This window comes from Mus caroli, chromosome 11, assembly GCF_900094665.2.
Source record: "Mus caroli chromosome 11, CAROLI_EIJ_v1.1, whole genome shotgun sequence".
Lineage (NCBI taxonomy): Eukaryota > Metazoa > Chordata > Mammalia > Rodentia > Muridae > Mus > Mus caroli.
In genome coordinates, this window is record NC_034580.1 from 22,986,680 (window position 1) to 23,012,295 (window position 25,616).

Below are 25,616 nucleotides of genomic sequence, written 5' to 3' on the forward strand. Positions count from 1 at the left end.
ACACACACACACACACACACACACACACACACACACACACACACACATACACACGACCTCTTGAGGATCCATATAGGCTCCCTGATTGTTCCTTCCATCTCTGTTAACCTCTATGAACTCTGTATAGTTGATTATGTGGGCTTTGTTCTTATGGTATCCTTGACAGCTCTGGCTTCTACAATCCTTTCTTCCCCTCTTCCACACTTGATACTTTCAAAAGTGTTAAGGCCTGAAAGATAGTTTGAAAATACTTTTTTGCAAAATGGAAAAAGTGTATAAGGAGTTGGTTTTAAAAATAAGTTTTAGACTAAACCAATTTAAGTAAGCAAAGAAAGAGTTATAACTGGCCAGTTTTCAGAAACAGGGAAGATTCTGTAAGCCTGTGCTTAGGTTGTGAACTAAAAGACATTTGGGAGAAGAAAAAAAAATGAAAGTGGTGGAATGAGAGGAGTCAGAGCCAAAGAAAGCTGTATTGGTTCCAAGTTGTCTTTGCTTTATTTTAATGTTCTTTGAAGAACTATCATTCTGTTCTTTATTGAAGTGTTACTGCTTGAGTTAGTTGAGTCTCACTGCAGGTACAAATCTCTAGATCAGGTTTAACTTTAAGTAGCACAACAACTAGGCTGCTGTACATTACAGTAGGAATTAGCTATGTGAGAAGAGAGGTCCTCTTAACAGTTCAGTTTTATTTACTAGGGATGATTATGTTTGAGATTCAAAAATACAGTGGTGCCACATGGTACTAAATGTATCCTTTTCTTCTTTGACAATGTGATTAGGGTGATACTTTAAACCATTAATGATATTTTCTCATTTACTTTTGTTGTATGTAGACTTAGAAATCAAGTTGTTTTCTTCTGCAAACATCTATAATTTTGGGAGCATACTATGATTAGTGAGAGAACATTATAGACTTTATTAAGAAAGGATTACACAGGCCGGGCAGTGGTGGCGCACGCCTTTGATCCCAGAATTTGGGACGCAGAGGCAGGCAGATTTCTGAGTTTGAGGCCAGCCTGGGCTACAGAGTGAGTTTCAGGATAGCCAGGGCAATACACACACACACACACACAAAGAAAGAAAGAAAGAAAGAAAGAAAGAAAGAAAGAAAGAAAGAAAGAAAGAAAGAAAGAAAAAGAAAGAAAGAAAGGATTACACAAAATTTTGTTATGAACATATTTCTGAGGCATGTGATATCATATCACATATATCCATTGAAATAGAATGAAACTTGCCATTTTTTTCTTGCATAGAATTTTCCTTCCTTCACTTATCCTTTCATTGTTTGATGTCAAAGATAAAACAGCAAAATCCTTCTCAGAAATTGAGATATATGTAGATATAATATGCTTTTTGTCAGTGACAGAGAACCTTTCTCTTGTGGAAAAAAAATGACTTGTAGAATTAAAAGAAAAAGCCTATTTCTGTCCTGAAGAGCTGTGAGATGAAAGAAAAGAGAAACATCTTGTATACGGCCTTTAGTTTGAGACATTCCATGTATGCACGTACGTGTGTGTGTGTGTGTGTGTGTGCATGTGTGTGTATTTTACATACATTTTAAATCCTAACCTATGAATTGAGTTTCATGTATTGAGTGGGATCAGAGCACATTGTATAATATGCCTAAATAATTGATAAAATATTATGGTGTGGAAAAAATATGATGATATTTTAAGCGACATTTATTACAAACAGTTATTCAAGGACAGTATCAAACATTTAAAAATCTTCTTACAACAAAAGAAAGTAGCCTCTGTGAGGGGTGGTATGCTGTTGGTAAGTTCACTTACTCAACAGTTAGTTCATTGATCAATGAAGGCTACTGACTTCTCATTTACTTGAGCAAATTTGACTTTCTAAAAGAAACTTAGTTTCTAGGCTTTGTGATTTTAACCTGTCCTGTGTGCTGTTAGGGCAGCATGCTAGAAGATGAACTACCTTGATGCTAAACTGTTGCATGTTTTGAAGATATCTTTGCCTTTTATTGCTCTGTAAAAGCACCTAAAGGATTATAGTCGTGATAAAGAGAAATGGAGAATGGTTACCTTGGATTTCAGATGCAGACTTTTTCATAGAAGCAATCTGTTCTTTTGTTTTTGGCATCGCTGGATGCTAATAATGGAAGCTATGAGGCCTTGAGATGTTAGAAGACAGACAGCTCTGTTGTTCTTCAAACTTAATTTTTAACAGCATTGATTATAGGAGCTTGTGTCCTCATGTTAATTATGTTACCCAAAAACCTGTTTGTAGTACCCCACAGATAGAACTAAAGAAAGCCTGCCCTGAGTTGGTTTTTGACTGGTCAATAAAGTTACCAGCAGCCAATGTCTGGACAAAAAGACAGAGGTGGATCTTTTAGGATTCCAGGGAAGGGACAGAGAGGATGAAGAAAGGACTCTGCTATGAGGAGGGTGTAGAAGACAGAAAGGTGCAGGAGGGAGATACTGCTGACATGTCTGTAAATGGGGGACGCAGCCTCGGGAGGGCTGTTCATCAAGGTCCAGGGCCCCAAAGATAAAATATAGATTCTAGTAAGTAATAACTAAGGAATATCAGAGTTATAGCCACGTGCAGTTAGGGGGTGTCCCAGTCACTGACCTGCTTAGGGTATATTACATATAATGTTGTGCATGTGTGTCTTTCACTTCAGAATCCAGATCATTGGAATGGGTAGTGATGAGTGTGCTTGTACGACCAGGGAGTTTTGAGTGATGAACGTTTTACCACATCATTATTTTCATTGAGACTTATGACAAAACGAACAGCGACTAAGAAATTGAAATGTTTAATCCTGTGGCTGATCAAGAGATATTTCTTCATGGATAGATTTAATCTGGGACATGATCCATGTATCATCTTGGAGAAAGCCATTAGTGATTAAGGAAGAGCTAGTACTAAGGTCCTAAGTGTAGTTTTTGTTTTTTAAGAACTAAAACCAAACTCTAGCTTGGCCAGCACAGAGGCAGCAAGGGACAGAACAGGGATGCTTGCAATGAGATCCCTTGGCTTCACCACAGGCTTCAGATTATTTTTTCAATTGTGTTTTATAGTAATTAGCATTATAATACTGTATAAAACATGGTTGAATTTTGCTTGAGGAACATTTTAAATCACTTGTTTATTAAGAAACATATAGTCATACCATGTACTGCCCTGGGAAAGCTCTCAGTAATCATTGAAGACTTAAAGCCCAAAGGGATAATAGCTTGCTCAATAAAGAAGGCTGGTGGTTCAACCTGACCTTTGCTCCACACATAATTTGGGCCTTTCAGGGGCTTTCTCTTGGTGTTTCTGTGTGCCCATATGGTTCTGCTGTGTTGTTGTTCATCTTAAATTGTTCATTATTTTAACCATGTATCTTACTGGTTCTGAGGCAATCATTTCTTTTGACAAGATGTGACTGGTCAGGAATTAGAGATATTGAAGCTTAGATGAAACTGGTTCCCATCTCTATGTGAAGATGCTTCCTTACAGGAGGTGTCCCTGGATCTTATCTTGTGAAGATAAATTCTATGTCATAAATCTACATTTTGAAACTATGGAAAAAAATTGGAAAAATGCAAATAAAAGAATAATTCTTATGTACACTTTGAAGAATATTTTCTTTGTGATCATTTTTACTCAACTAAATTATAAACTATTGACTTCCATTAATATTGTTACTTTGACTTTAACCAGGGAGTTGTTTAATTACCTATATAAGATGGAATAAAATCCAGATGGAACACAGGGTCACCAATGGAGGAGCTAAATAAAGTTCCCAAGGAACTGAAGGAGTCTGCAACCTATAGGTGCAACAACAATATGAACTAACCAGTACTCCCAGAGCTCGTGTCTCTAGCTGCATATGTAGCAGAAGATGGCCCAGTCGGCCAGCACTGGGAAGAGAGGCTCCTTGGTCTTGCAAACTTTGTATGCCTCAGTACAGGGGATGTCACAGCCAAGAAGTGGGAGTGGGTGGGTAGGGGAGCAGGCCAGGGGTAGGGTATTTTGAATTTTGAAAAAAAATCCAGAACCAAGGACTATGATTCTGTGATAGCACTTCACTAAGTAAAGTGTTACGTAACTTCCCCTCTGTTAAAAAGCTGAAATTTTTCTCTAGGTTTCCTTTCAACATGGAAAGATAGGAACTAATGTTTTGATCTTTTATGGGAGGGGAGTGAAGCCCAGAGACACCACTCTTTCTCCAAGACACAGCAAGTGGTCATTTCAAACTATATATTTTTTTCCAAGTGTCAAGACCATGACCTTTCTGTGACTTTTTGCTAGTTTCATTTGTAGGACAACTTTTTAATATTATGCTAAATAACTTGGAACTCTCCCAATCCATACGCCATCATTTTAAAATAAAGGTTCAAAAGAATAGTTCATAGATTCTGGGTAGCCTAGTGCCAACAGTTTGACAGGTAAAGAACTGTCTGAATTAGTTTCCATCCTCTCAAACTAGTGTCCTTGAGCTTTGAGGGGAACAGTAGTGTATACATTGAGAGAGATAAAAGTATATTACATCAACCTGTAATCTAAATTGTCTATTTAATGTGTGGAAAACCAATTAGTGATTTGAGATACAATGGAATGAAAAATGCTTAGTTTGCTTGTAAGTTTGGTTATTTAAATATTTGATTTTTTCCTGGCATGGTTTGAATGTAAAGTTTTTTGTTTCTTCTGATGAATGTTGTATTCCCTTGCTAATATTGGGCTTCATATCAGCTTATAAAGGAATTCAACTTTGCTTTGACCCAGCAACACTTTCTTAATTCTTAAAGCTACGTAAAGTAAATGCTCATTTTAAAGTCAATTTATAATACTTCTTTATTAATTTAAAGTTTTACCTGTGAAATTCTATACAGAAATAATAATGACTGTCCAGAGTATGCATGCTAGAAAACACAGTTACTGACCTAAGGCAGCAATGATTACAAGACATAAAACATCAGCCCCATTTAGTTGTTGATCATGATTTCATAAAATGCTTGCTACTTATCTATTATCTATCTATCTGTCTGTCCTCTGGCCTGTGTTTCTATCTATCTAGTGTTGTGTGTGTTGGCGGCATACATGCCATATTGTCTTTGGGAAAAGAGAGGACAACTTGAGTTTTACAGGTAAGAATCAAGTTCAGATTCTTGGGTTTGTCAGTAGGTGCTTTAAGCTCTGAGTCAAAGGGTGGGTCCTAATCTGTCTCTGCCTATCTCTGAAGAGACTCTGACCAGCCAGGGCTTGGCAAACAAGGCTCAGGCAGGCCTTTCCCTTTTTCCCCAATTCCCTCTGGCTTGCTAAAAACCATTAAATAACATATTAAAAGCTTCTCACCAAGGTCTATTCCCTTATTTGACCCCTTCCTCTTCCTGAGGCTGACTATCAAGGTCCACCTGTCTAGCAATAAAAAGCCCCCTGTGGTTCTCCTAATTAACACGACTAATCAAAACATACCACTGCATACTAGCCCATTATAACACAGATTTTTCCTTTTTTTCTCTCCTTAAAAATTATACCTGCAAGGTCATTTGCTGCTGGTTTGCTTCTTGAGTCAGAAAGTAGACATCTTAACCTTTCTTTCCTGCTCAGTAAAGGATCTCTCTGAAAAGACATGCTATGGCTTGGTTTGTGCCTAGTCTGGCGACCAGGAAGGAATTCCCATTATTCATTGCTGTATGTGTATTTTAATTACTATTATGATTGCTTGAATCAGAGGGAATATGAAGCTATGGAGCTGGGAAATGAGGTTGGAATGTCATTCTGAAATGATGTCCAGCATGTGGATTTTGAGGCTGGTACAATGTTGCATGACTTCCTCTGCCTTTCTATTCTATTATAAATTTTACTTTAGAGTTTACCTGCTGTGTGTAATGCTCCAGGTGAGGGATGCCAACATCATTCTAGTCTTAGCATTCATTAGATTCTGGACGTTTCACGAAGGAGATCTGACTCCAGTCCTGGTTAAAACCTGCATGAAATATAACAACTTGATGAGACCACTCACTATGATCCTTTTTTACATTTGAATTTCTTCAATATTAGTGAATGACCAAAGCTCTTACATTTGAAAAACCACATGCTATTAAAGAACAATGAAAGAAGGTGTTGGTATAAGCCAAAGGATTTGAAATATGGAAGTGACCAGTGAAGATCATATGTCTATGAAGAGGTTTGCAGAGAAAAACAAATTAATTAGCTAGGTATTGAAGGAAGAATATGCATAAATTCATTTTGTGACAGTGTACATCCATTGCTCAAGTCAAGTATTATGGCACCCAGTAGAAGAATATTTCCTGTATATTCCAAGGACACTATTAAAATAAATTATGAACAAAGAAGTTAGTAACAATTGTGAGATCAAACCATTTACTTGTGACTATCATTTTATCTTGAATCACATCAGCCAAAAATACAAAAGTATTATGAATAAAATAAACAAAAATACCCTGAATTTGGACTATCTAGAATAGTTAAAGGCTATTTGTTGAAAAAAGAAGATAAAAAGGTGTTCCATTGCTGTATTAATAATTTATAAAGAAGGGAAGTTACACAATTAATTGTAACTGTGGTTAGGATCACTGGCTACTTTTGCAGTGGACTTGGTTCTGTCCCACATTTGTTGCTCATTCCTTATACAGTCTTAGTTCTAGGGGATCAAGTACTCTCTTCTGACCCTTGTCTCACCTGGATGTACAGACATACCTGTACACAAAATATCCATACACATAAGATAAAATAAATTTAAAAATAAAAACTGATATTATGTATACTGTTGTTCTTATTTCTTTAGTTTTGAAACTATTTATTTAGTAAGTGTTTGTGTGTGCACTGGGAAGTTACCTGTTACAACTCACACGTGAAGGTCAGTAAGAGTCAGATGTTCCCTTCACCTCATTGGCTCTGGGGATTGGATTCAAGTATTTAGGCCCCAGGTCTATGTGACTTATCTACTGGGCCAGCTAGGCAGCCCTATCTCTAAAATATGTTTTCCTTAAATGTTTTATTGATTCTTGTGAATTTCATGCTATTCACTCCAATCCCATTCATCTCTCCCTCTCTTGTAGGTGTCCTCTACCCTTGCAACCTCCCCAAAAAGAGAAAAAAGGAAAAAATTATTTGTTCTGGAAGCTGCAGTGTGTCACAATGTGTCCCCTATTGTCCATGCTGCTTGCGAATGTTCATTGCAATGACTCATTGATCTGGTATAAGGCCTGGTTCTGCTAGAACCTCACCGGGACTACTCTTAGATATCCTATTTTTGCCCACTATCATGGAGATCTTGTAGTTTTGCATTTGTAGGACCAGTTCATATACTCAAGCATTTCATCAATGGGGCAGATATTGTGGTGGGCCAAATCAAATCTCTGGATCTGGGCCTAAGAGGTAGTAGCTAAGGTAATCAGCCAGCTGGCTCTTCCACTCTCACACACTCAGGGCTGGGACACCAGCAACTCCCACAGCCAGGGTCACTTCTACCCTAGTATTCATGTGAGGTTTAGGGCCACTCTCCTGAGTGTTGCAACTGGTAAGTGACATGGCCAGTTCGCCTACTCTCATGATCCAGGGACCAGTTTCCTACCATACTCACCATAGGTGTTGAGGGATGAGGGAGGGGAATAGGGCATCTCTTCATCATCCAGGGCCAGATCTTCTGCTCTTATTACCTAGGAGCCAGCTCTCCTTTCTGCTGTAGTTCGCAAGGGGTGGTAGGGGTAGAGGAGGCTAGCTCTCCCTCATGTATATTACAACATAATAAACAAGCAGTAGGCCAGCTCTCCAGGGCTTACACCCTCAGGATAGCTCACTAATGCCTCACCCCATCAGTTTCAGCTCTGTTGTGCTGTCCAGGTATACAAGACCTGCAATCCCAAGTGCTGCAGCTGATGAGGGGCAGGGAAAGCTCTCCTGCTCTCATGACCCTGGGGACAGGTCTCCCAACTGTCACATGTGGTCAGACACAAGAGGGTATGAGGGTATCTCTCCCTTGCCTATTTCATTACATGGGCCAGCTCTTCCATGTACATATCATCCTCAGAGCCAGCTCACTCACAACTTTCACAATGTGCAGGGACATTTTTCTGAGTACTGGAGATGGCTAGGGGTAGGGTCAATTTATCTGCTCTCAAGTTCCAGGGATTGGCTCTCTTATGACACCCAGGTGATAGGTAAGGCCATGTTCCTGGACATCAGCTCAGACCAAGTACATTTACCTCACTATTGATGGTAACAAACCTCTGCTGCTATAAGGCCACGGACCCAGATGTAGGCCCTGGTGGCAGCACAGGCCAGAACCCCACTATGATCCAAGGTGGCATCACTGGCTATACATATCTGGCTATTCCTCACTATCCTCAAATGTCTAGTCTCTTCGTTGAGAAATGAAATGTCATTGTTCTCTTCATTGTGCCCACATCCATGTTCCTCCTTCTTTTCCATTTCTCCAACACTTACTTGCTTCTCTTAGTACTGCCCAGGGTCTCTGAGAATCTGATGACATCTCAGCATTTGTCTCGAAATGTGTACATTATGGCATTGAGCAGGGATCATCTTGGGCATGCCCTACCCAGACCTGTGCTGCACTGGACTGGTAGTCATCTCCAGCTTGCTTTTTTTCAGGGAATTCTAGACTGCATTTAGATGTTTCAGGGAATTCTAGACTGCATTTAGATGTTCACAGGTCAGAACACTGAGTGTAGACATAGCCTCTCTCCTCTCTGCAACCCACTGATGCACATGTGACACAGCAGCCATACCTGTAATGTTTCTAGAAGAAGGTAAAAGTATAACTTTAATTGAAATAAAATTACATAACCTTCTTTCCTCTTTTTCTTCCTCCATCCCTCTGTGCTACCCTCCCACTAATGCCTACAATACTATCAAACTATTAAATTGATAGCCATTTTTTCTTTATTATTAATGCATACATATATGTGTATATGTATATATGTCTATCTATGCAAATACACCAGATTCTTAGTTTATACCTTATTTACTTTTAATCAGTAACAATTCTGCCAAGTTATTCCACTATATTCACTATAATCCATATACTCATTTATGGTTTATAAATCCTAAGCATTTATTGTTTCACACTTTTTTAAAATAGAAAAACAGTGTTGAGAAGTTTTGTAACAAACCTTTCCCTGAATATATAAGATTTCAGCTTCATTCAACTTCTGATTTTACATTGTTATTGTCTTCTAATTTAACTAAGCTAATGTAGGAGATGTATCTTACTTGCACCAAATTTATGAACATATACTGCTGGTGTTTATTGTCTTGCTTATAAGAAAATAGTCATATTTTCTAGTGATACAGGAGTCTGATGTGCCTGATGAAAATATTAGCCCATTGTTTGAAAATTTAACATTTTAGGACTAGACGTTCAATGTATATATTTCATTAAATCTGCTTGTATTATAATAATTTATTCCTTTGATATGTTTTTAAGCTACTGTGTTAATTTAATCCTTTAATGTATACTTAATATGGAAAACACCTAGAAATGTATTCAACTGCATAGTAGGGATAAATTATAGAGGTGACATTTCCTACTACAAGTAAATTGTTGTATTATTTGGTAAGCTACTGAGTCCATTTGGGTTAAAATAAAAAAGAAAACTAAAAACTACATTACAATATTTTTTCCTGCACTTTTATATTTCATTAAAGACATATTTTAAATGAAACCATAAAGTAACTGAAAAATATATACATACATATATGTGTGTGTGTGTGTGTGTATATCAATGGAAAATCATGTTGATTTGTAATGTACACCATAAGAGTCAGTAGGGCTTTTCATGTGGAAATAGATAAACATACCAATGAGATAACTGAAGAAATACAAGTAACTGTAAACTGTGTTAGCAGGGTTGTTACGCATGCAAAGTAAAGGAACCATTAGTTCACTGAAGGCCATTGGCCCCACCTGACCTCAAGGCTGGGAGCAGGAGCTTTAGGAAGGAGCTGTCTCACAAACACCACAGTCTGAAGCAAAGTTACACAGCCCAGCAGATAGAGTTTCAAGAGGATAAGTATTGAAAAGCATTGAAAATCCTCTTTGCCTGTTCTTTACTCTTCCACTCTCTATATTTACCCAGGGCAAAGCCAATCAAAATGTGCAGAAAATAAATCTTCTGAAACCCCAAGTGATATGTGAGAAGGAAAAACTCCTACTGTGTACATTGTTCTTAGAGTGAAAATTGTCATCTCACAATAACAAAAAGCAACACACTTGCCTGTTATTATCTCACCAGGGGGCCTTTGCCTCTACTATTGGCAGGATAAATATTCAATAATGATGGTAGCAGACCAGGTTTTGTACATAAAACCATAGCATTGACTCTGTTGTGTCCATGGAAACAGAAAGATAGTAGCCAAGAGGAGGGGCATCCAGAGATTCAGTCATTGATTTTGCCTTGCTGTTTGAAGCCTTTCTGGTGATGGTTCCTTTATTACCATATTAGGAGTATGCCTTTATGTGGATGCCTGAATCCATATCTTAGAGCCAACAGAAGAGATTGCTTCTCTCCTGTTATCAATCTGTGAACTCCCTGTTCTAAGTCTATTTATATTAGTTTTCCTATCTTGAGATATTTATTATTAGGTGTTGCCCATGAATTAGTGCATATCAATATTTCAGAGGTGTCCAGGGCTGTGCTTTCTGAACAAAAAACGGTTTTAAACTCATGGAATTTGCCCCACTGGTTAGCACAACCATGATGGGTGTGTCTTAGAGAGGTACAGCTCTGATGACTATGTGTACTGAGGACTTCATGCTGTTGTGGGATTTTGCTCTGATTGTTGCCTTCACATCCTCTTAATCTAAGAATTTTAAGAAAACTCAAAGGGGGCTTCCAGCCTCTCACTGGTGAGTATTATCGGCACTCACAATAATAGTATTTGATTGTTTTTAGGTATTTCTACTAGAGTTCAGTCACCATCCTCAGAAAGAACTTAGAAAATATAAATTGTCAGCAATGACCACTACCCTAAGAGAGCAGTGGGAAAAATGAATTGTTAATGAAGTTAGGTTAAGATGTTTTTGCTAGTGTCTCTAATATAGAAAATCTTAGGGAATAATTTGAAGTTCAGAAGAATACACTTATTCGTTGAGCTAGGGACTAGGGACTTTTTGAGGTTAGGCAACAACATGAATGGCAGTCTATCCAGCAAGCATTGGCTGACGTGACTCTCACTGAGGCTGGACTAGTGTTGATTGATCTATTGTACTCAATTTTTTGCCCCCGGATTTCTGATATGATTTAATAAAAATTGCAAACACATAGTTGTACATTCTGAGAAGCTAAAGGAGAAATGGCTGGTTGTTTTTGCATAAAAATTTAGATTTGTGATTTCTTTAAGATTTTTATGATTACTGTTAAAAATAAATAATGAAATAACCACTCTTTTCTTTGTAACTGCAAATTGCTGCCTGCCAGTCAGAGAAACTGGGTGAGAAAATAACCTTGCTTGCTCACACTTGGTCACTCTACAAAAAGTTGCTTAGTTACCAATGTACATAGGTTCTTAGAAATAATTTGTTTTCTTTACCTCTGCTATATAATGTTTTTTAATATAAAGTATTGGAGAACATACTGTTTTTTCATAGTAATTTACTAAGAAAAATAGAATGCAATCACATTGTAATTCTATATTGCTTGAAAGATTTGGCTGAGATACATAAACTGTGGAAGAAAAAATAATGTGTTGGAGCTTGTTGGAAGTTTTCTCCATTCAATCACAAAATGCATGTATGTATGTAAAGTGGTTGGAGCTTGCTCCATTCCACCCAATGTATGAATGTGTATGAATGTGTAATGTATGTATGTATGTATGTATGTATGTATGTAAAATGGTTGGATCTTGCTAAAACTTAGCTCCATCTACCAAAAATGTATATGAATGTGAAGTTGTTGGGACTGTTTCTTCTGTCAAATCTGTATGTATGAATATATGCGAAGTTTGTTGAAACTTTGCTCCACCTATTCAAGCTATATAGGTCTGTCTGGCCATATGCATGCATGCATGTATGTACGTATGTATGTATGTATGTATGTATGTACTATACATACGTATGTATTTTATACACAACCCAAGGGAAAGTACAGCAAGAAAATAAGTACCTCTCATACAGCTTTGTAGTGCGTTTTGGGATGCTTACACTTATACTATTATTACTTCATAATGGAATGCTGCTGTGGAGTTTTAACTCTACAGTTTGAAGGATTACATAGTGATCAGAACATGGAAGACTGAGTAGGATACACTTCACCAAGTGCATTGAAGTTTACAGTGTTATCACTGCTTGAACTTAGAAGTTTTGAAAGCAGACTTTGGGGTTTGTTTGATTGTCTTATTGGATATTTTCTTTATTTACATTTCAAACGTTACCCTCTTTCCTGGTTTTCTCCCCCAGGAAACCCCTTATCTCCTCCCTCTTCCCCTGCTTCTATAAGAGTGTTCCCATGCCACCCACACACCCACTTTCACCTCCTCTCTTTCACATTCCTCTATATTGGGTCATTGAGCTTTCACAGGACCAAGGGCCTCTTCTGCCATTGATGCCCAACAAGGCTATCCTATGCTACAAAGGCAAATGGAGCCATGTTTACTCTTTGGTTGGTGGTTTAGTCCCTTAGAGCTCTGGGTGCATCAGGTTGGTTGATATTGTTGTTCTTCCTATGGGGTTGCAAACCCCTTCAGCTCCTTCAGTCTTTTCTCTAACTCCTCCATTGAGGTCCCCATGCTCAGTCCAATGTTTGGCTGCAAGCAACCACCTCCATATTTGTCAGGCTCTGGCAGAGCCTCTCAGGAGACAGTTATATCAGGATCCTGTCAGCATGTACTTTTTAGCATCCACAATAGTGTCTGGGTTTAGTGACTGTATATGGGATAGATCCCCAGGTGGGCCAGTCTCTGGATGGCCTTTCCTTCAGACTCTGCTCCACATTTTGTCTCTTTACTTGCTCCCATTTTTTTTTTTAACTTAAAAACTTGATCTAACCCCAAGACTTGTGTTGACTGTTGTATTTTGGTTTCCCAAAGAATGAATATGTGTATTCCAAAGAATAAATATATATCCTTAGTCTATTACAGACATTTTTGATAGATTTGCTCAGCTAATCAAAAGGCTTGAAGAGCAAGATAACTTGCGCCAGAATTTGAACTGCTGAAGAAGGGCTAATGCCTTAGACATTGCTAGAAATAGCCAGCCTAGTAAGTAAGCTTAAACACTGTTGCAATGTAGTAAATTCTTCCTTCAAAATTTGAAATGAAACAGATTCTGAATCTTCATTTTCTATCTCTATATTCTATCATCTCTCTCTCTCTCTCTCTCTCTCTCTCTCTCTCTCTCTCTCTCTCTCTCATCTATCTATCATTTTCTATGTATTTGGATTTATTTATTTATCTATCTATCTATCTATTTATTATTCTCTCATACAATATCCTGACAGAAATTTCTCTTCCCTCCATTCCTCTCAAACACCCCACATCTCCCTTATCCCTCCACATCCTCTTCTGTTTTCCTTCAGAATAGAGCAGGTCTCCTTATTCCTGTCAAACACAGCATAACAAGATACAATAAAACTGGGCACAGACCCTCATAGCAAGGCTGGACAAGGCAATCCTGTAGGGGGGAAATTGTCCCAGAAGCAGAGAAATGAGTCAGAGGCTCCCTATCCCAACTCCCACTGTTAGGAGTTCCATAAAAGCACCAAGCTAAAACAACCATTACATTCATGCAGAGGATCTAGCACAGACCCATACAGGCTCTGTGTTTATGACTTCAGTTTCTAAAAGTGACTATGAGCCTTGCTTATTTGGCTCTGTTTTCTGTGTCCTCATGGTGTTCTTGACCTCCCTGGCTCCTTTTTCTTAAGGTTCTGTAGTTCCAACTAAAGTTGGTCTGAGTCTCTGTATCTTTTGCCATTAACTGTTCTCATTACTGTTCTCACCAGATGAAGCCTCTCTGATGATTGGCAGAATATTATTACTTACCTTTTTTTTTTTTTTTAAATTTTGGCTTGTTGCTTTTTGCTTTTTATTTATGTCTAGTCATGTTTGTGTCTAGCCAGCATTCTGGGCAATACAGATCCTGGTCATACAAGCAGTGTCATGTGGGCCTCTACTTAGACCAGACATTGATTGTCTACCTTTACAAGTTCTGTGCCACCATTGCTTGCAGCATATGTTTCATGCAGGACAAATTGTAGGTTAAGGTTTTGTGGCTGAGTTGGTGCCCTAATCCCTGCTCTGGAAGACTTGACTGGTTACAGAAGATAGCCAGGTTCTGTTTCTAGAATATGGCCTGTTTAGGCTCCATATACCCTATTACTAGGAATACTTGTTAAGATGACCCTTGCAGACCCCAGGGAGTTTCCACTGCACCAGGTTTCCATATCACTGTCTCAAAATGATGCTCCCCTCTTTTTCAGTTGTCTCTCCGTGTAGGCACTCCCTTCATCCCTCTCCCCAACATGATCCCTCCTTTTACCATCCCTACCTTTTCCCAGTTCACTTGAAAAATCTTGTCTATTTTCTCTTCACAAGGAGACCTTCTTAGTTGGGAGGTCATGGAATGTAAGGTAATCCTTTTGCTTACTGATCATATTTTAGAATCTCCCAACTATAAAGCTTTTAGAATCCCCCCCAACCTTTTTTTTTTTTTAGACAGGATTTCTCTGTATAGCCCTGGCTGTCCTGGAACTCACTATGTAGACCAGGCTGGCCTTGAACTCAGAAATCTGCCTGCTTCTGCCTCCCGAGTGTTACTTCCTTCCAGCCTAGCTAGGCTGGCTGAGACCATCTGCCACGGAGGCGGAGCCACGTACTGTGCTGCTTCTCATCCCTCTCCTTTAATATGCCCCTACCTGCCACCTGCCTGAGGCCGAACATGCTCACCAAGATCTTCTAGAGTTAACACCAAACTGTGATCTTCATGAGTTCCTACTAAAAGACTGATCTGACTACTTCAAAGGATCTTTGCGTGACTGGGAATGGGCCTCCCTTCTTCTTTATAAAGCAAGTTTGTCGACATTAAAGTTGAAACTTGATCAGACTATTTGTCTTGGTTCCATTCTTTCTCTGGTCGCCTAGATTCCCTCTTTTCTTCCATATTCCAAAATGCCTTCTAGGCTCGAACCCGGACATGTGAGCCGCTGGCTAGCCCCAACACCCGAACGCTGGGATTAAAGGTGTGCACCACCATGCCTGGCTCCTTCATACACTTAATGTCATCAATATAGTGAAAGTGTATTTTAATTTATACCACCTCATGAAAATTAGAGTATCTTTATGTACACTGTATTTAAAAACCCACTGGTAAATTATGTAGCTTATTCCTGTCTCTCCTCCATGACTGAAAACTGACTCAATTTGTCTTTATTGATAAGCACTGATATGAAAAAGTATTGTTAAGGAAGCATTAGCATATTTTGCAGTGTATTAACTAAATATCTTGTACTTTGAGTTTCATGTTGTAAAATTTCCATCTCTGCTTCTAACACTACATTCAACACCTATGAAACATTGTTTCCAATTTGAGCACACTAAGTCAGTTCACTGGTTCCCTAACTCTTGTTCTAGGATGTCATTGTACCAGTGAAGTGCAATCACTTACTGACATTTTCCTAGAAGTGTATATCCAATAGAAGTGGTTTTTGTGTGACTTGGTGTGGCTTCTCATGGTACCTTTTAAATCATTTGTTACTAATATGCTATTAATCTTAGAAAATTCTGAAAATTTTCTTTTTAACATTTATATTTTTTTCATTGGAAAGTATAATTTCAACTTAGCTTTTTAAGTAGATTATTTTCTTAATGATTTTAGAAACCAGGATTTTTCTTCTAAAAAGGTAATTGTATTTTTAATTGCATTTTATCATGCCATGCTTTTGCATAGAGTGCAAATAGTTTTTATAATAATATATTAGGAGAGATTATTTCTGTGTAAACATTAATTTAATGACATTAAATTATTAGGTGCTTTTCTATGTTTACATGTGGTCTGAATTATTCATCCATAATAAATCTTCTATTTTTCAGAAAATGACGTAAAGTTATAGCCCTCCCTTTGCCTTATAAAACTGAAAACTGCTTTTCTGCTTAGCCTCAACTGATGTGTGATGTTTGCTATATTTGATGTTTTTTCCAGTCTCTTAAAGGCTCCAAATAGCTTAGATTCATATTAGGTGTGATTTCCTGTCATCTCACAAGCATGTTGTTCACTAATGCTACTGTGCTGAAATGTCTTATGAGAAACTCTTATACTTATATCAGGGTGCTTATATTACAAATATTGATGGTGGAAATAATTTCTAAGCCAATAGAATGTACCGTATATATTTTGTTACTCTTCTGTTCAACACAGTGACTTAGAAAATTCTATGAAGGTATAATACCAGAGATAATTAAATGTAATTTTAATATTTTTCAAAGTATAAATTATTTAAAACTTGAGCTGTACACAGCAGATGCTATTGTTGGGAAAAATATATAGAGGGGGATTTTATAATTTTTTACAATTTTTTAATTTTCTGGATCTGATGTGCAATTTAATGATTTGCAGTGTCACTTATTCATTCAAACTGATACATTTTTTTCAGTTATTAATCTGAAGTAAACTGCATACATCATCTTCCTGGTATCTGTATCTGCTCTGATGACTGTTTTGCTTCCTCAGAGTGAAAAAGATGAATTAGTAAAATCATGAGTTTTTACAGTGCCAGCAGGAAACTTGACTGTCTTAGTTAGGGTTTCTATTCCTGCACAAACATCATGACCAAGAAGCAAGTTGGGGAGGAAAGGGTTTATTCGGCTTACACTTCCATACTGCTGTTCATCACCAAGGAAGTCAGGACTGGAACTCAAGAAGGTCAGGAAGCAGGAGCTGATGCAGAGGCCATGGAGGGATGTTCCTTACTGGATTGCTTCCCCTGGCTTGCTCAGCCTGCTCTCTTATAGAACCCAAGACTGCCAGCCCAGAGATGGTCCCACCCACAAGGGCCTTTCCCCCTTCATCACTAATTGAGAAAATGCCTTACAATTGTATCTCATGGAGGCATTTCCTCAACTGAAGCTCCTTTCTCTGTGATAACTTCAGCTGTGTCAAGTTCACACAAAACTAGCCAGTACACTTGACTTAAGATAACTAATTTTTTTTCCTTTTTTTCTTTAAATTACTAAGCAGTTTCTGTTTTACTTTAAGAATCTCTAATATTGATCACAAAGGGAGAAATGCTCATTAAATATGCTAAGATATAGAACATTCTAAAAGCTCTAGAACTTTCTAACTAGAAACAGAAAAATCTACTTTATCTCTAACAGATATTAGAACATCTTTATTCTGTTCCTATACAAAATTAATTTCTTTTATCATTTTTATTACTTCCCACTAAATCAAATTTAAGCACAGCAGTAGAGGTACACACCTTTAACTCCTGCCCTTGGGAAGAAGTAAGCCAGGCAGATCTATATGAGTTCAAGACCAGTGTGGTCTATAAAGTGAATTTCAGGACACCCATTGCTACATAGAGAAACACTATCTTGGAAAAAAAAAAGAGGTTTATTTTGAAAATTTCATGTATATGCCTACAAATCCACACCCATTTTTTGCCTCTCCAGTTTTTAAAAAATTATCATTGTTACGTGTATATACATATATGTGTGTATGCTATTCCCAGATTGCAAGACTCCCAAAGAGACCACCAGGGACCACAACTCTGCTGCAAACACACAAGAGTTTTTATTCAGGCTCAAGCCTGGCCCACAAACCTTCCTGAAGGAACACTATAGGAGAGCAGCTCAAGCTTTAGGGGAGTGGGGCTTATAAAAGTAAAAATAGCAAGTGGAGATTTCCATTCCTTGGCATTACATGATTGGGTAAGAGGGTAAAGGAATGTTGGCCTTTAAGCTGATTGTGTCACTGCATCTGGTCAAACCACAAGGAAGGACCACACATATAAAAGGTGCATCTTGACCAAAGAATGATTCATGTTTACTTAGCCCACTGTGTTATTATCAGCTGGTCACATCTGTTATATCTATTTTTACAACTGCCAAGAATATCTAATGTTTTTTCCCAGAACTCAATGGTTGGGGCCATGTCACTCTGAGGGCAAGTTTGCTTAGTGAAGTCTAAAAAACAAAATGAAGTTTGTTCTGCTAATCTTCATGTATATATACATATACATATATGTATACATGTATATATTTTTTCAACATGTATTGATGTCTTCCAAGTTGATCAGTATTGCCCTCACCCTAGTGATGTAATTTATTTAAACAGTATATCTATGTATATGCATACACAGGTATTTATATATTACATGTAATTTTAGGCAAACAAAAGGTAATTTGATTCTCCATATTTTATCTCATATCTGATAAATTAGACTTCAAACTGAGAGAAATCTGAAGGGCATTTCACTCAAATTAAAAGAGCCATTATCTAAGAAGATTTTGCAATCCTAAACATAGATCCATCAAATTTTGACATATCCAACTTCATAAGAGTTCTCTAACCAACTTTTGGTTTGTCATTTACTTATGTTATTTTGTCTTAGATATGTAAAAGTTTTCAAATACACAAATTTATCATTTTCATATATGTACTCTTTATTTTAAAGACTGACAGCATAAATAAAATTTCTTAAAATAAAATAAAATTATAATACTGAAGTTAATTGGCTTCTAATCTTTAGTGGCAGCAGAGCCAAGGTTCCTCAGAAATAAACAAACTTGGGCGTAATGGAATACCAATTACTATGATTTTGTTTTATGTATTGACATATTTTTATTGTTTTCACATTTACTGTTGCTCAGCAGTACTATCTCTAATCCATTATAATAATGACATGGCTTGTTTTGAGAATAAATATAGTTGAAAAATTAAGAACTCATTATTCTATACTGGAGAGACAAAGACTGTCAGTCATCAGTTTATTTGTATCTCAAGTATGTGAATATTTCAATATATACATATATATATATATATATATATATATATATCCTTTTATTGGTTTTGATAGAACTTTGAGTGTTAAAACAATACAGATAAGGTAAACATGATGCTGAGAACAGCAATAAATCAGTATACAATTGTGTCCATAAAGAGTGAAGCCTTCAAGTTGAGGTTTGTTGAAAATCATGAGACAAAATTAAAACGAGATAATATTGTAAATGATACATTATAAAAATGCTGAGAGTAGCAAATTTAACTTTATTAACCTTCAGTGAAATACAAATCACAACAAAAACTAAATATTACCACATTCTAACAGCTTACAAGAAGAAAATGGGAGCAAGGAACAACAGACCCTTCATGTATTTGTGGTAAATTGACATGATAACTTTAGAAATATTTGTCTTTCATAAAATTAGTCTTTGTACGATGTGATGAAATAAACCCCAGACGATCTATATTTCTGAATTCTGCTGTTATATCTTAAAAGGCCTCTATAGAACTCTTAAGACCAATGACCTGGTACTGGTTTCAAAAGGAGATAATGTGGTTTGACAGGATTTTTGCATGCAAACCTAGCTTCCCAAATAGGGTCTAACCTGAAAACAAGATGCCACTATTCATTCTGGAAAGATAACCATGACTGCTCTATATTACCTGTATTTCTGAAAAGCAGTTAGATCTTATAAATAATTTGTGGTCAAATTAAATTACATTGAGTTTATCTGGGAAACCTTACAGAAAAACGTCTAGGGCTCTATCCCAGTAAACTGTGATTCGTTGTGGAAAGCAGGGTTTTGGAATCATCACTCCTAATAGGCTCTTAAGTTTTGCATTGATGATAGTGAAAGGTTTCATAAGCCACTCTGTATTAATGCATTAACCTATGTTTTTTTTTATTCATGGAATTTAATGCATGTAATGGTCAATTATATTTATGATAGTAGAGACCATACTGCTATGCTGATATTATGAAAATATAAATTTTCATAAAATATAATTAAAACTGATATGTAAAAAAATACAAATATTTAGCTGAAGTCAGGAGAACAACTTTTTCATATACATAATTTTAATCAACTTCATAATTATTGTTTTTGTTCTGGGCGTCATAATAATTAAGTTCTAAGTGATAAAATATTGGTTCAGTAATTTTAGAAAAAAACTAAATTTCACAATCTAGATAAATGAGTGTGTTTTTACATTGTCTTCCTGTTTCTATAAATAATGTATTTAAAATACTTATCTGGAACTGATCTTATTTGAGAACAAATTATTATCCATAAATGCATAAATCAATGATCAGTTTATTTCCAACTAATAGCACTCCATTAATTTTTCAGTTGATCTTGGAACTCCTTTTCAATAAATACATAAATAAAATAAATAAATAAATAAATATGCTCAAATTAGAGGTTCCTCCAAACACTCAGAAAAAAAACAAAACAATTTATCAAATAAATAAATAAAATAAAAATAAAAAAGAGGGGCTGGTGAGATGGCTCAGTGGGTAAGAGCACCCGAATGCTCTTCCAAAGGTCGGGAGTTCAAATACCAGCAACCACATGGTGGCTCACAACCATCTGTAACAAGATCGGACTCCTTCTTCTGGAGTGTCTGAAGACAGCTACAGTGTACTTACATATAATAAATAAATAAATCTTTAAAAAAAAGAAAGAACTTTTACTTGATATAAATGAATTTCTTAGATTGTGTATTTCAAGTAAATTAACTTCCTATAATGTAGGTAATGTGAATATCCTGTCTATCTAATAGCATATTTTAAGATATTTGCCTTCAAGTTTATAGTCAGATGTTAACTGAATGAATACAAAAAAAGGAGAGAGGAAATATATGTGTCAAGGGGCTATTTTCTTCTCAGTTTAACCATTCTGAGTTAAATTTTTCAACAAGTAAAACCAACTTCATGACAAATTTTAAATGCTTCTTTAGTATGCCCTGTGTACCAGATACATTTTCTAATGTCCCACACACTATTTTCACTGACTCAAGGTATTTACAATTCTCAGTTCTTTCATATACTAATTATCAGATGTCAGGAACACAACCCAAAACTTTAGATGGAGGAATATAATGAATAAAAATAACTGCAGACAAATAAGACAAGGAGGTAGAGACTTTTTCACAGTTAGGATAAGGAAATACAACTGCTGATCATGGAACTGATAAGTGATTGAATCCAAAATGTGAATATCATCTAAACTCAATAGTAAATACAGAACCAAGAGATACTCAATAGAAATTGAAAAAGACTTGAATAAAAATTAGTCAAGATAAGAAATTTCCATCAAATACACAAAACATCCTGAACTTTACTAATTGCCCCAAGCATCATTAATGACTCTCCCAGGCATCCAAATAAAATGTCATCAGGACCTCAAAGAAATGTATGCAGTGCCAAGTTCACAGATGCATCATTCACTGTAGGCAAAAGGTATATCTAGCTATAAGCCAATGAGTGATTGAACAACGAAAGCAAATCTGCTTATGAATATAATGCAATTTTGCAATTAGAAAGTTCAATTTGCTTACAGTGTGGGCTGGCAACTATGCTGATTTAAATAAATCAGCTGAAGATAGATTAATACTGTTAGATTCTTTTTACATAAAATATTTGTTAGTTATGTTCAGAGCAAGGAAGGAGCATACTAATGTTTTTTTGGGGAAGAATTGCTGTGTTGCTGTTCAGAAAATGTGTAGTTTCAGTAGCAACAATAAAACTCAGAGAGCTGCTAGTCAGTAATGTACATATGATCCACAGTGCTGCCCAGTAAATCTAACACTCTTCCAGCTAAGAAATCTCATGTAAGCTTCTATCATGGTAAAGGAGCAGACAAGGTCTTGACAAACTAATGTGAAGGAGGAGAAGAATCAGATTCCATTGGCTTGGTGTCATCAACATTTCCTGAAATAGTGCTGCCACACTGCTTGTCCTTCAAAAGAAAATGAATAAGATGTAGAAATCCAGAATAGGAAATAAAGGAAGATATTAATGCAGAAGGCTAGAAACTTTTTATGTAGTTGTTTAATTATAGACACAAGAGAAAGGTCAAAGCAAGATTATCAATGTAAAGCTAAAAGATATTTTGAAATCTTCTGCAAAAGCAAGGAGCTTTGGAATGACATTTAAAAGGTTTGGGTTTTGTATTAGTAGTCCATTACATGGATGATATTATGATTGTACTTCCTAGCCTGCCCCATCTTGAAAAGGTATCCTCTCAACAGTTGCTTAACTTAGAAAAGCCCAACTTGAGGGTTGCTCCCAAAAAGATTCAAAGAGTTACCTGATATGTCTTCCTGGGCTTTTTTTCTATTTCTGACAAGATTAAGCCTCTGGTCTTCTGCATCATGGCAAAAGAATCTTCCTTCCTTGTGGAACTACAACAACTGCATTAAACTCTCAACTTGCTCAAACCTTGTTTATTCTGGATCAGGACATGAGTCACCTCTTTTCTCTCTTGGAGAGGCTTAGCAAACCCTCACCTGAGGTAAACTACCATCTGAGGCTAGTCACCTACTACAGAATGGTATGATGCTCCTTTCTGTATCAACTCTGGAACTGCATGATCCAAGGAAATTCCTTTTGGGCATAATTCTCTGGTCCCTTGATGAGGTCCTAGGAGTGTTATGCCAGAATGGGCCCCTCATGTGGTTGCACGAGGCATACTCTGATTTACTTAAGGTTACTTCAAAGTTTGAGATTGCCTTTTGCCTCAACCTTAAGGCGAGAGGTTTAGCAAGGAGAACTTATAACAGAGAACAGACAAAATAATTCTACCACTCTCCTTATGATATTCTCATTCATTATGGACAGATCCTATCAGCTTTCAAGAAATGGTGATGGGGTGCACAGGTTCCTTGGATAATCACATGCCACCATACAAGTGTCTTTCTGCTTTATCCCAGCTGCCAATTATAGTTAAAACCTTAGCATACCTAGCTCATGCCTCATTCCCAAAGCAACTATGGTTTTTTCTGATGTAAATAAAGCCAGATATGTGTAATTATCTAAAGACATGGAGAAAAGCACACAACTACCATTCTCCCTAATCCTAGCTCAGTGTAACTAGGTGAATTATTTGGACTCCTGAAAAATTTTGAGTGTTGCCAACAAGAGGCAGTTAATATTTTCTCATACAGCCAATATGCAGTACAAGTTGTCCTTACCCTGTTCTTCTCCTATATTAAAGATTAAACCATCTCTATAGATGTCTTCATGAGATGTATCCAGAAGGATCTTGAGAATAGGGCACATCACTGGTTCATTTCACACATAAGATCACATTCTAAACTGCCTGGCATACTAGCAGAAGGAAATGAGAGAACTGATGCCCTGATTATGGCTGTAGACATGGAATGCTAGGAGAAGCAAGAATGTAACACCAGCAATTTTATCTTTCCCCACAAAATTTGCATAAGCTCTTACTCAAATTGCCCATGTTGCACTGTAAATATCATACAAGGTCCTGTGCAAAGTGTGTACTTCTTGCATCATTGGGGCCCCTTGGCAGATCAGAAGTTAACCCTAGAGGTGTGCTCCCCAGTTTAATCTGGAAAATGGATGTCAACCATTACCCAGCTTTTGGTTGTGGTAGCTACTTTCTCCACCTTAATGGGTTGGTGACCATTGCAGGTAAAAAGACCTTTGATGCCATTAAAGCCATGAAATTAGCATTGCTGGTGATTGGAATGCCTTAGGAACTCAAGACTTATAGTAGATCTGCCTACTCATCTCAGCAGTTCAGTGTCCTTTTATCCTCATGGAGGGTCAGTCACTCCTTTGGGATACCCTATAATCTCCAAGGCCAAGCAATTGTAGAAAGAGAAATTCTCTCCTTGAAGGAAGCACTTGCTCAGGTCACCTCCCAAGAGTCTAAAGGAGATTCACACCTAGCATTGATGGAAAGTTCCATATGAACTTTCTCTTTGGTGAGGAAGGGCTGAGCCCTGCTTATAAACATTGGGCATTTTTGCCGCAGGACTCTCCCTTCCTCTTAGTTAGATGGAGGGTTCTAATAACTTCTCAATGGCAACCATCAAGCTCCACTTCTAACAAGTTGGTGAGATTATGTTTTTGTTTTTCTCCAGAATGCAAGTGCACCAATATGGACACCCTCAAGAGAAGTTTGCTTGGCCATGGACCAGAGGATGATTAAGTAGCCAGAAGAAGACCAGAACCAAGAGATATAATGTACATATTGTTTTTATTAATTTTTCTTCAGCCTGGGAGTGTTAATGAGCTCTGGGCTTTGGAGCCCCTGCCCTCCATTCTTTTGCTTGTGGCAGTAAACACCCAACTCTATCCTGTTTTTTGTTTTTTGTTTTTTTTTATTTTCCAGTGTGAGTTTGGGTTTGGCCTTCTTGGACTTAGTTACAACTACATGATGATTAGAAGATACCTGGCCATGGGGGAAATTCTCTTCTCTTCTGTTGGCCCTTGTATCCAATTGACCACAGGGGACTTTAACCTGTGGCAATCTAACCTATGGCACCATGTCAGGCATGGGACTTCAAGTTCCCCTTACTGATTACAAATCCACAAAAGATTCCCAAGCATATCATGTCCAAAATATATTCTGATTCAAGAAATTTGACACCAACAAATCCGAAAACTCAATTTAAAAATGGGTCACAGAATTAAACAAAATTCTTAATAAAGGAACCTTGAATAGCATAAAAATACTTAATGTGCAATGTCTTTAGTCATCAAAGAAATGTAAATCAAAACTACTCTGAATTCTACCTTACACCCACTAAAATAGCTAAGATCAAAAACTCAAGTGACAGCACATTCTGCTGAGGATGTAGAACATGTGGAACAGTCCTGTTTTGCTGATCAAACAAACTTGAAAACTTGTACATCACCAAGGAAATCAATTTGGCAGTTTCTCAGAAAATTAGGAATAGTTGTACCTCAAGACTCAGCTATACCACTTCTGGGTATACCCAAAAGTTGTTCCACCATGCCACAAGTACACTTGCTCAACTATGTTTATAGCAGTTTTATTTGTAGTAGTCAGAAAGTAGAAACAACCCAGATGTTCCTCAGTTGAAGAATGAATAAAGAAAATGTGGTTCATTTACAAAATGAAATACTATTTTACAGGCATATTTATGGAACTAGAAAATATCATCCTAAGTTAGCCCAGATCCAAAAGGACACACATGGAATGTTCTCAAAGGTGGAGAGTATCCATAAAGTACAGGGTAACAATGCTACACTCCATAGACCCAAAGAAGCAAATATCAAGGACCCAAGGGGGGATACTTGAGTTTCCCTCAGAAGTGAAAATAAAGCAGTCATCAGAGGTAGATGAAAGGGGTGTGTGGCTGTTTGGGGGAGGGAATGGGGAAGAGAATAAGGTGGGAGAGAGGTAATGGAAATCAGAAATGGGGGATCTCTAGGATATACCCAGGACTGTGGAGGCTGTTGTGAATCAATGGGGGTGGTTGTAGCTGAGAGTCCTAGCAATGGGAGATATGGAACCTAAAGTGGTTACCTCCTATAGTTATGGAGGACTTCCAATATAGGGATAAGGACAGCATCCCACCCACAAAACCTTCTACCTAAAGTCTGGCCTACCTACAAGTTGTATAGAGACAACAATGGAACAGACTTGAAGGGTATAGCCAACCAATGACTGGCCCA

At 37.2% G+C, this 25,616-nt stretch overlaps 1 non-coding gene across 1 annotated transcript; it reads right to left on the reverse strand.

The window, feature by feature from the left end:
• Positions 1-8,622: 8,622 nt before the first annotated feature.
• On the reverse strand, positions 8,623-8,754 carry LOC115032695. The gene has a single exon (XR_003838323.1). It is a non-coding gene; the product is annotated as a small nucleolar RNA SNORA17 (small nucleolar RNA).
• Between the last annotated feature and the right edge of the window lie 16,862 nt (positions 8,755-25,616).